The sequence below is a fragment of the Calonectris borealis genome, chromosome 4 (assembly GCF_964195595.1).
Source record: "Calonectris borealis chromosome 4, bCalBor7.hap1.2, whole genome shotgun sequence".
Taxonomy (NCBI): Eukaryota; Metazoa; Chordata; class Aves; order Procellariiformes; family Procellariidae; genus Calonectris; species Calonectris borealis.
Window position 1 is genome coordinate 41934466 of NC_134315.1, and position 12325 is coordinate 41946790.

The window sequence follows — 12325 nt, forward strand, 5'->3', positions numbered from 1 at the left end:
AGCGGGTCCCGCCGGTCGGAGCGAGCGAGGGCGGCGGCTGCCCCGCCGGCGGGAGGGAGCTCCCGGGACCGCGTCTCTCTGGACCGAGAACGACCGGAGCTCGGTCCTTTGTTAAGGCTGGTTTTAAAACACGTGTGATCGGGCGGCCGTCTTGCGTTCCCTCAGTGAAGATCTATGGAGACAAAGACGGCTTGCAGTGCGAGTTTCCAGTTTTGTCATTTAAAAGGACTTTTTCTTAATGAAGGTGACTTTAACAACAAAAAAAGACTGAGAATGCAGAATGATTTTCGCTAGTGATGAACCAAGACCTTGCTGTGCACACGACTAACTAAAATAGATACTGTGAAAATGCTTGATAAAAGCAAGCATTTTTAGTTTCGAGACTTTACAAAACTACGTAAGAGACGCATTTGCTTTAAACCATTTAACAGTTCAGCTGTCGGCAGCAGAGCGGCAGAAGCCGCAAGCTTTGACCTACTGTTTTTCCTCAAGCGCATTCAAAGCGCACACAATGAAGGGTGAGGTTTTGCTTTCCTTTTGAACTGCCACGAATAGTCCTTTAAATCTCAGAAATGGCATTCGAGCTGACCGTACTCAAAGCGTAATGATTTAATCACTGAAATATGTGACCGTATCACTCGCCATGTGTTTTCAGCTTGCAGAAGGAGGAGAGGAGTAGCGGGGAGGCCAGTGAATGGTTCGAGGAGAGACAGATCCTGCGTAAGCCAAAGTTGTGCGTGACCCGGGGAACGCGATTATAGCGCAGTTTCGGTTTGTGCTGCAGATGGCTCCGTAATCCGATTGCATAACCTGGTATTAGAGAATGAGGGTAGGTCCCGCTTCATGCTCCCCACAGTCGCAACTGAACGCAGGATACAGTAACTGAAGCTAAGCTGAGCATAAAGTCGCAGACAGCGGTTGCCTAGAAGGCACGTTTCAGTGATTAGAGAGGGAAATTGGATAAGAGCTGGAAAAAATACCCGAACCCCATTTTGTTATTAGAAGACTACGTGGAGTGCCTGGGTTTAATTCCATGCTCTGCTGCTGTATGATCTCAGGCAACACATGTTTAACTCACTTTTTGAGTTTCTTGTGATGTCACGCTTTCAAAAAATGTAATAATGTTAAAATAAAAAAAAACCCAATAACAATGACAGCGGGCCTTAACGAAGAACATAGGAAGCACAAGCCGGGAGAAGTGGGACAAGGGTGAGTTCCAGGAATTCTTCAGTGGAAATCTGGGTCATGAATAGCAATTTCTAGACTCTTAGGCTATGTCTTTTGAGGTCCCTTTTATTTCTTCAGATGGATTTGACATTGCTGTGAGCATAAAATATGTCAGTCTGGGTCTGGCTGCTGTGATTTGGTACAATGGAAAGATCACTTGTGCATTTTAAATGTTTCTGATCCTCTTTGTACAGTTTGTGAGCAGTTAAAAGCCTGATTATGTTACCCAGCCACGCTTGCCAATATGCTAATTTATAAGCGGAATTTCAAGTAGACTAGTATCATAGTTTCATGATTAGATCACGATAAGACAGTAGTGGGGCTGAGAAAGACGGTTCTGCTTCTGCCGTAAGCTGCTCATTTTCACACCTGTGCCCTGTCCTTCTTTGTGCCTGTGAAAGCATTTCTATGGCTGCGCGGCAAACTGGATTGGGTTACAACTAGACCAGCGACAAGAAAATCAGTTAATTTTAACCCTGATCTGCTTTACCGCCCAGTTGTGTGATGTCCAGCACACAGGAAGGTCCAGTGGAAGGCCAGGACCGTGTGACTGGTGCGGGGGGATGACCACCTCATTTGGTATGAACGCCTGCTTACAGTAACAAAGAAATCATGTCACTTTTAATCTTGCATCATATGTGGGATTGAAAAATACAGAGAGCTGCAGCTAGATGGGCTTATCAGGCAGTATGAAGCTTACTACAGGATGGATTTGCAAACTTTCATGAAGCTTGGGCCCCGTGAAATAAAAAAAAATCACTCGTCGTAGAGTATGTCGTCTAAAATTACGATTTTATAACATAAGCTCTAGTAGCGGCTAGTAGAAGTATTCAGATATAACTAAAGCATATATAGGGAGAGATTTCAAATAAACATGAAAACATGCAGTATTGCAACAGTATACTGATTAGAGTAAACTTCAAAAATTAAATCAGTTCAAAAGAAACGGCAGTTCCAAACCAGCAACTCTTTACATGAGACTTCACTAGCACTTACGGGCCACGCACACAAGCAGAGCTGGATTGTACAGAAGGCAGCAGTAATCTACATCCCTCATGGGTGCCAAAACCACAGCATGAATGACTTGTAAGTGGCATGCAGAAGGAGCAGGGGCTACAGCATCTTGAAAAGTGTGCCTGAATTCGCAGCTCCCAGGCTCCGAAGTCGGTGGGACTCGGTGGCCCCCCCTGGCACCGAGGCGGGCCAGGCGCAGGTGGGAGTCGAGCAGCTTGTGCCTCTCTGAGATGCCATATGTCCCAGCTCCCATTAGCTTTTGACTGACGTGTTTTGTAATTTGAGAGAGAAGAACGATAATCGAGCGCATCACCTTGGATATACTGCAGGCAGACTGCAGACATGTTATTAGTAATTAATCTCGGAAAGGAAATGTGGCTTGTAACTGTGTATACATCTTCACACAGTAAGGTTCAACTGGGGATGATTATTCCCTTCCCCAACAGGTACCATTCATCTGAAGTCTAAGTGTACGTTAGTGCGCTTGTGTGCAGCACCTGAAATGATCGTTAGCAAATGGAATAATAAGGAAAACTATTGGTATACATTTTTCACAGGAAATATAAATTTTCTTTGTTTTGGATTGTAACTATTTCAATGAAAAATAGATTCCTTTAAAACACTTTAAAAATTCCACAAATTGCACCATACGCCCTGGTGTTTTTGATAAAAGAGCAACTGGCTGTGATAAAGAACAGTGACCAAATCTCTCCTTCCTTATCAGAAACAAGCCCCATTCTTTTTATTGCGCTCTTTCTCTGATTTTCGAATCTCTGATTTTCCCTTCCCACTCCAGCACCAACTAACCGTGCTACTGCCTGTTGCTCTGCCTCCAATTTATTGTCCAAATGTGTTAAAGCGTAGAGCTCAGAGCATAGGAATATTGGGACTTACCTACAAACTCTATTTTTTTTTTATTTCTTTATATGTTTTACACTAGGATAGTTAAAATGTAACTTCAGAGAGTTAATTGTATGACAAAACTTAATCTCTATTAGCACACATAGAGCTTATTGTATATGATTCAAGTAATACAGTAAGAGAAAAAAAATCATACCTTTAATCAAAATAGTGATATTGGTGCAAAACTGGTATTTCCAGGTCTTTGAGTAATCCAGCTGAACGCTTTTTAAGCGTTCTGCCTTGTGCAATGGAAACTAAGGGTGTATGAAAGAGTTTATGTAACACAGGCTTTTATTAAAAGATTTAAAGCAGTAAACAGGGTCCAAAAATAAACACTATATTTTAAGAATAATCTAGGTGTTACGGGATTAAAACCCTGATAAGCCTGTGTACTGTAAAAGCTTTAAAGATTTGTAATACATGCCCCTTAACAGTTTGTGCCAATTCACTTTCGCAATAAGCCATTAGTTACAGGAGGCATCAAAGGACCTTCTGTTAGGCGGCTTCGTTCTTACGTGCAAAAATACAGAAATGTTGGTACAGAAACTTTAGATGTTCTTTGTTGAATGTACGTGACAAATTGTTGGGGGACTTAAACAATGAAGTATGACACCTACTTTGGGTTCATAAAGCTACAGTAAATGCTGTGTAAGGGAGATACCTCAAACACAAGAACGGCACGGAAGCGAACAGAGAAGCCACCCTCCAGCTCTGCACTGAGGTACCCACCAGGTTTCAACACCCCTCCTCCTCACAAGGCCCCGTTCAGCCCAGTTAGACGTGCACATCCATCTCCTTGCTTCAGAGTCACTGTTTCACCCATCATTTGTCCATCCAGGTTGGTCGGATTAGTATTTTGTTTCACATCTTATTAGATCTCGCAGTCAGAAAGAGACAAAACAAAATCATCATTAGTGCTTTTCTGAAAGGTAATGCAACTCTCTGGAACATACAGTGAAAAAGGATCAGCCCCGGAGGTTTTGTTTAGTAATGCAACACAAATTTAGCTATGAGTAATAGGCAGATAGTTGTGGTATATTGCTTAAGAGTTAGTTTTTAATCCCTTGAAAAGAAATAAAAAGCTTGCTCAGCTTTTTTTTTGTTAGTAAGAGAAACAGTCATATCTTTTCCGCAAGTTTTGCTGGTCTCAAAGGCACTTGTGATACCACGAAAAGCACTGTGTACTCTTTGCTACAGTCTTACAGTTTGTGAACCACTGTTTTCTGCTTATAGAAATTCAGATTTGACACTGTCTTTAATCACTCGCCTTTTGCTTTGAATAACGCATATTGCACCATCTTCGCAGTTTTGTCAGAGGATCCTCGAAACTACAGTGCTCCTTTAAACCATCATGTCCTCTGCTGGTACAGATTCATTTTTCAGAAAGGAAAATGGGAAACTTCTGTAGCCCTGAAGCCTCTTCCAGTGCCCTTGTCTTTGCAGCACAGTTATAAGCATCTCTAGGTCTGACTTAGCTCTTGCTGAAGTTAACAGCAGGTTTTAAGTGCCCCGTGGGAGCGGGTTAACACTTCCTCCAGCCGAGTCCAGAATGCATCGTTTGGAAGGTCTTTAGAAGGTATTTGGATTCTGTCAGTAAAAACAAAACAGAGTCCGATACTATTACAGATATGTTTATAAAAATAAAATGAGTAAAATGATATATGGGTTTGGGGTTTAAATGTTTTCCTGACTCCCTGCAGAGCTTGTTCTGGGTAAAAGATACAGGCTTGTATTCCAACAAACTCGAGTATAATGATAGTTTTGAACTGCAGTTGGGTTTTGCTGATGTTACTTGATAATAAACCCTTAACTGAGAAATATTATGGGAAAAGGATCAGATAAGATGTTTTGCAAATTTTTTCACAAAAAATGGCCAGTAGGCAGATTATACCAGGTTTCCTACATTTGGATAGTACCTACCGCTATCACTCATTCAATATACAGCAGCTGATCAAAAGCATTGCTTCTTCATTAAATAATGCCATTCATCTTTAATGCTCCTCCAACCTCAACTCCCTTGCTTGAAAGAAAACGTTTGAGGCTCAGCTTTCACACTGATAAAGCTTCTAGCCTTTATAGTTGCAAAGGTAAGTAAGTTTAAAATCCGGTCAAGGACATATCCTAAAGCATAGAACACAAAAAAACCCACCCCACCCTCCAGTTTCAACATTATGGGTTTTAAACACATAAGGTTTTAGAAGTTTTTTTTAATGCAAGTGTTAGGTTGTTAATATTTATTAACATTATAAACACCACAAAGAGACCTGATTCTGCTATTACAGCTACCCACAGGCACTAAAAGATCCTCACCTCTCTCCAGAAGTGACTGCTGGAGCAGGATTTTACATGATCTTGTAAATTATGTCAGAATTAGGAAAACAGTAATACAGATCTTTTACCTCTTAAACAACTTTAACTTCTTCGTTCTGTGATGATCTGTGTTTCTAGATATATCATGAAAGTGTGTTTCAAAATGAATTATATCTTTACAAAGTAAATTTTTTAACTACTGGAGAAGGAGAATGGGGGTTTTATGCTTTTAACATTTGTACATATTGCAATAATTTAACAACATATAAATGCTAATTATTAATATAAAATGTAGTGACATAAAAAATTGCACAACGTGATCAAGCCTATGAACTGGAGTGTATTCAAGATGGTTTTTCTCTTTAAAGGTTTACATTGAAGTTGAGAGCTTGCAGGTTTTAAGGATTTTAAATTTTTTTAAACTTCTAAAAACTGGAAAAGACGTGGTTTGGACTGCAATTTAGTTTCTCGGTAGCTTTGAATAAGCCGGCCTTTCTTTGACATGGACAACTTCACTTGAGATTTCCTTCTTTATTTCTTCAAATGCACGACTGTGCCGCTCCCTATTTCTTTTTCATTTGTAGTAGGTGTTTATCCCTGCCAGTGCTTAGGGAGAGCTTCTACTTTACTTCACACATGGTCACACTAAATGATGAGGATTAATCACAGACCCAAGGGTTTATTGTCGAACTTCCTTAAGATTTCTTTTTCCACAAGAGTTGGGGCTGTGGAGCAGAAGCTTTAGCTTTTGACCAGTATTATAGACAGACACATTTTTGAGTAGTATAAGATCTCTGAAGCAACCTTTCTTGTTACTGTAAAACACTTAACATAATGGTATAGTATAGGGTATACAATGGGATCTTCTAGAAAAACTGTAATTTTACATCATCAGTTTCTGGAAAAAACTGAGACTGAGACTGACTGAATCAACATTTTCAAAATTTGCTGAGCATTTTCTTTCTAGTCTTAGTGGATTACCTGTGTATTCTATGATCATTTCTATGATACATATGACAGCACTATTTGCCAGAAATAATAGAATAAATTATTCTACCAGGACAATGCCTACATTATCAACAGCACAGGATATACTCCACATGACCAAAACTTGAGATCCATTTAAGTTTAATGAGACCCATTGAAAAGTTTTTCCACTACCTGGATGCCAGGCTGACGTGACGGGTATCCCAGTGTTTACAAGGAACCAGGCAGTTACCAGCCAAACCTGCTTCTCTCTTCTGGCTGTGGGAGACAGGAGGGTACGATTCCTCCTTCCTCTTGTGGCCCGTGGCACACAGCCTTGTCAACTCACCCTATTCTTTCTCTTTCCTAAAAGATTTTAGGGCTGCGATTACATAGGAAACAGTTTCTGCTGCCAGGTTCAGCTTGCTTTTAAGTTTCTGGCGCTCATGGCTGCAGAAGAAAACAGTCCCTCAGAACAGACAAGGTACAAACAAAAGGTTCTGATCTGTTCTGTAGAAGTTTCAACATTTGTCAGTCACCACGGGTTGACACGTACTTCATTCGGCAGCAGCGAGCACCCGTGGCTACCCTCACACGGGTGCTTGGACTATTCGGGAGCCGGGCTGCGATTACAGCCTCTTCGGATCTGCTCGCTGGATGTCACACCTCCAGGGCCAGACACAGTCCCACCCTTTGTCTTACTGTTTAGAAGGGGAAAAAAAAATATCCTGAAACTATGTTCTCCAATTCCCAAATGATACAACATCTTCATTAGCAATTACATTTTATTTCTTAAGAATAAGTCGTGTATACATTTCAGGTAAAGTACCGATGTTTACCAAGGCTGGAAGAGTTTGGGGGGTGAGATCTAGGAATAGAAAAGTTAAAAAAAAATAAAGCTTGTAAACCCAATGCAAGTGGAAAAAAGTTCTTGTCCAATTAAGTCTGGAAAAGTTCAGTTAACAATTATGGTGACCAGGAACAGCTGGTGCTCCTAATATTATCTGCATTAGTACCACGAGTGATTCGTTGTATGTATTTCCTATCATATGACCGCTGCAGTTCAGTCTCTGCTCTGCAGCTGTCCTGGGTAGTGTCTAACGTAGGCTGCCTTTGTTTTAGGTATCTGGTACACAGCACGAAGTCAAAACAAGTTCCTGAGCTTTCAGACTAAACCAGCCTGGTGTAACACGGCCACTGTTTGCCTACGAGCTGCTTAACTGGTTATGCAGGCTTTACAATAGCACATATAATAAAACTGTAATGTTTAAAGCGTAAATATATTTCATTTTTATGAAATACATATTATTTGCATGTTATAAAACAACAGAAAAAATAAGGAAGTTCAAATATGTTATCTTAAACGCAATTCTAGAAGATATTGACAGAAAAATCCATTTTGTGAACTTTTGGGCAGCTGGAGTTATGTATGTTTTTATCAAAGCGCAAAGAAAGTATGCTTATGTCTGGAATACTACAGTAAAATAAGTTCTGTGTTGAATTTAGGTAAGCAGTAGCCTAGGTACTGGTTTTTGCTTTTCATCCTAAAGCTCCTAACCATGTATCTAGTACGAGATGCTCACATGAAATAGGCCAAAACACATAGTTGGTGTCTCTAGACTTCGTAACTCACATTAAAAAGGGGTTTTTAAAGCAGTGACCTATTGAAATGTTTTTTGTGTCTTGGATTTTCTTCTTTTTCTATAACAAAAAATTGCTGATTAAAGCTAAATTTGCTCTTTCTTTCAACACCTTGCATTACTATTAGTGAAGTCAGGTGACATTAAAATCAAGAGCAGCTGTAACTGGCTTTCATTATTCATCCAGTAAAGACTGACTTCTCAGGTGCATAAGAGAGACCCTTTCGGCAGTAATAAATCAAGAACAATTCACTTTCCAAAGAAGAATTTTATTGCCATTAATGCATATTCCATACAGGAATTTGGGTAATAGCAGAGTCTCCGGGGAGAGACAGTAGAGCTTCTTCATCCAACTGACTGAATTAAAACTGACAGTGTCACCATATAACACACTTACACCAGAATGAAAGTTTGCTCAGAGTTAAGGTCATGCAACTGTAGTTTGCAATTTCCTCTGCTAAACGATGTCTGTTGCAATGGATCCATTGATGGAAACGTTAATTCAAATAAAAGGTCTTTGTTACTTTCTGCCCTTGCTTTGTCCACACTGACACCAGTATCCAGAAAAGCCGTAGAAGCTGCCCACAGAAGCCAAGAGGTACAGCACGATGTAAAGTATTATCACTCCAATCACACATTTTTGCTGTCTGTGATATACTGTTCTTCAAATTCATTTCTCAGCTCTGTAACCTGGTCTCATCCGCCTGGTCTTTTCTCTTCTATCCAGTTTCTAGTTGCTACATTGCTTCTCTCTCCTCACACGCAGTTTACTGAAGATTAAATGAAGTTAACAATAGTGCCCAAAATTGTAATTGTGGAGCAGATTAGAAACTCAAAAGGGCTCAAAGCCAGGGAGCTATAAAACTTAACAGTCATTTCATGAGCTGAATTATTGAAGCAGAAGTAAGCTTCAAGTCCTGGAGTTTATGCTTCTTCCCCACAACTGTCATCCACATGTGGCTAATAAATTAACCACGCGGACCGACCGAAGTAATACTGCATAGATCACTGCTTTAGAAGAGCAACAGTGACTGAACCTCTTGAGACAGAATTTGTGGTTTTGTCTGAAAAGGAACAGTGTGGTGTAATGAAAAAACAGTGACAGCTTATTGTGGAACCAGGCACAGAGAGAAGCGCTTTTCCAGGCACGAGGGTGCAGGGGGAAGGCACAGCTTTGGGACTGACGAGTTTCTAACATCAGCATTCTTGCGTGGAGCTTTCAGCATTGGTGCTGCTGTGGAAAGCTTCCAGTATCATGTTCAAGCGTGGCAAATTTTCAATACTGCCTTCCTTGTTGAAGGACAGACAGATGTTAAAGAGTACAACTGTTTAGTTTCTTATGCTGCCCTATGTTGCACGACATTGCATGGCATAACCCTCTATATATTTAATTGTACAAAAGCCACCTTTTTCAGAGAAGAGAATCTAGAAAAAGAATATCTTTAAAAGAATAAAGGACCTAATTTCTTTCTTAAAACATTTGATTAAATAATTTGAAAGGCAGGTCTCATTTTTTCCCATAGCAGTAATTACACTTTCTCACCTTACCTGCTTTTCCACAATCATTTCTTCATATTCTTATAGCAGATATGAAAACAGATACAACAGAGGAAGCCTCACTGCAATTATATGCCATAATTTCCAAAGACTGTTCCAAAGTAATTTTTTCCATGAACTTGCTGTATTGATGTTAAAAGGAAGAATAAAAATATGTTAATAATAAACTTATATAAAGCTTTTTTCTTCATTCAAGAACTGATAGAGAATGGATTTGGAAGGGTAAAATGAGAAAAATTCTTCCCTCCTTTCAACTGTTAAAAATAATTTCTGGTGCCTGTAGCCATGCTGATAACTTTTCGGTGACAAACCCTCAGAGGTCATGACTTGCTATTTTAGAAGCACTGACATTGAGAAACCTCTGTTTCCTGAAGGCTGGCGGATCACTTCATTGTTCTTTCAACTGCATCGGCGAGGATTCAGCAGTAAAACTGATTTTCATGGAGTTAACCTACATTTTTATATAGCTGTAAACAACGCAGAAGGTACCTATGAATTTGTTCTTGCTTGAATGGCATAACATGGAAAGCTCTAGGCAAGTCTGGTGGACCAAGAATGGTTTTACCACAGATTCTAATGCCTGTACTACGATTCATTCAGTACACACTAGTTTTGTAAGATTCTACCATCTGTTACAAAACTACTTTATTAACTAGCAAACACTCCGCAAGAAACTGTCATATACAGTGGTTTACCACAAAGTGAATCAGTAACCCGTCTGGCAGTTTAATTCACCAAACAAAATAGTGCTTTCCAGCTAAGATATGAAGTAAAAGCATTTTTAAAGCCTGTTTAAAACAACTCCTTGCAAAGTGGCTAGGCCTTCACAGAATTCAGTAGCACAGAACTGAGAACATGAATTTGCTACCGAGTAGTAGTAGAATGGTTCATAGTAATAAATACTGGAACACAGAATATCCCGTGTAAATGTTTATTTTAGAAAAGAAGTGTAAGCTTTGTTTGTAGGTTAAACACTATCAAAAAGGAATAGCCACAGAAGTTAGCAGATACAAGAATTTGGATAACTGGCTTCTGACGGGCTTTAACATCTGCAAAGGGAATACATATCCCCTCATCGCTCTGTCAATTTACCTCCCAATTACCCTCTCTTCAAAGAAGATTTTGACTAACTTTTTCCAGTTTCCATTATGTCTTTTAGGGCTGCAGTCTGAGCAAACACATAAAGCTTAAGATGAAACAGGGATGAAGGAGGCATTCACTACCATATTAGTGAACTGTTCTGCATGAACACATCCTCGTCTGAAGGGCGGGGGCGGGAAGAGCTTGAAGGACTGGACCTGATAAGCGCTTCTTATTCAATGCTCTGTACACTGAGCAGATCTGGAATGGGGGAGACTCTGGAGATCCAAGACATTGACCAATCTCACATGTGCAACTAGTCAATACCCCCACATCGCTTAGGGCTTCTTGCTGCTGTCATTTAAAGGTTTGTTTGGTTTTTTTTTTCCTATACCATTGAGCTAGGTTAACATGATTAAAATTCTACTGAAGGCATGGCATCTCCAGGAAGCAAAGTTAGAGTCTGCTTTTCAGCACTGCTGTAACAACACCCGAAAAAGCAAGAGTGTTAGAAACTCCTTAGATTAGCAAGAATATTTATCTAAAATCTAAATTTATCTGTTCTCTATCTGTTACTAGAGAATTGGATGAAACCAGACAGAAGAAAACCAACATCAGCAAACCCGTATCGTGTACACTAGGGCCAAATACCAATAGAAGAGACGAAATGACTGTACGGGAACTTTGATTTTATCCCCAAACCGAAAGGGCCAGATCCCTTGAAAGCACGGACTGCAAACCACAGAAGGCGTTACGACTGAGTTTTGCTTCCAGGCTCTCCACTGCTGCGCCTTTCACTTTCCACGGAGAACAAGACGCGGAGAGAAGCGACGCTTTCCCTTCCCACCCTCGGTGCTTTTAGTCCGGCGTGGGAAGGAACACCTACCCACCCCCCGCAACCAGCCACGGCCTCTTTTCAGCCCCGCCAGCCTGAGGGGCGGCAGCAGGCCCTCCCCGGCACGCCAGGCCTCTCCCCGAGGGTTGCTGCCAGCGGGGCCCGGCAGCCCGAGCCGTCCCCCCGCGGTTTAACCCGGCGCAGCCCAGGCCCCGCGGGGAGGGAGCCGGGGGCGGGCGCCGCCCCGGCTGTTACCCCGCGGTGGGTCAGGGCGAGGGCAGGGCCGCTGCGCCGCCCGCCCCGCAGCCCCCGCAGGAGCGGGCCCGGCTCGGGCGGCGCAACCGAAGTTAAAGCCCAGTTTCACAGCTGGCGGCTGCTGCCCGCCAGGCTCGGGGAGCCGCGGGCCCGCCCCTGGCTGCCCCCCCGGGCAGGAGAAAGGTAGCGCTGAGGGCGCCGGATCCCCCTACCCGAGGAGGCCCCACACCCTCCGAGGCCGCCGGCAGAGGCTTGTCCCGAACCGCGGCACCCTGCCCCACAACCCCGCCCGCTCCGAGGGGCTCCGGCCGCCGCCCGTCCCCTTCCGCGGCTCCTCTGGTTTTGCCCGCCCCACCATCCTCCTCGCTCCCTTTGTATTTTTAAACCACGCTACAGCATCCCGCTCCGCCCAATCAAAACGCGCACAGTCCCCGGCGACCAATGGCGGCAGTCCCCGCGGTTTTTTAAACCTTCCCTCTCACCCAATCACCGCCCAGCGCTTTTAGTTCCGCCCCCTCCACTATCCTCACCCCAACCG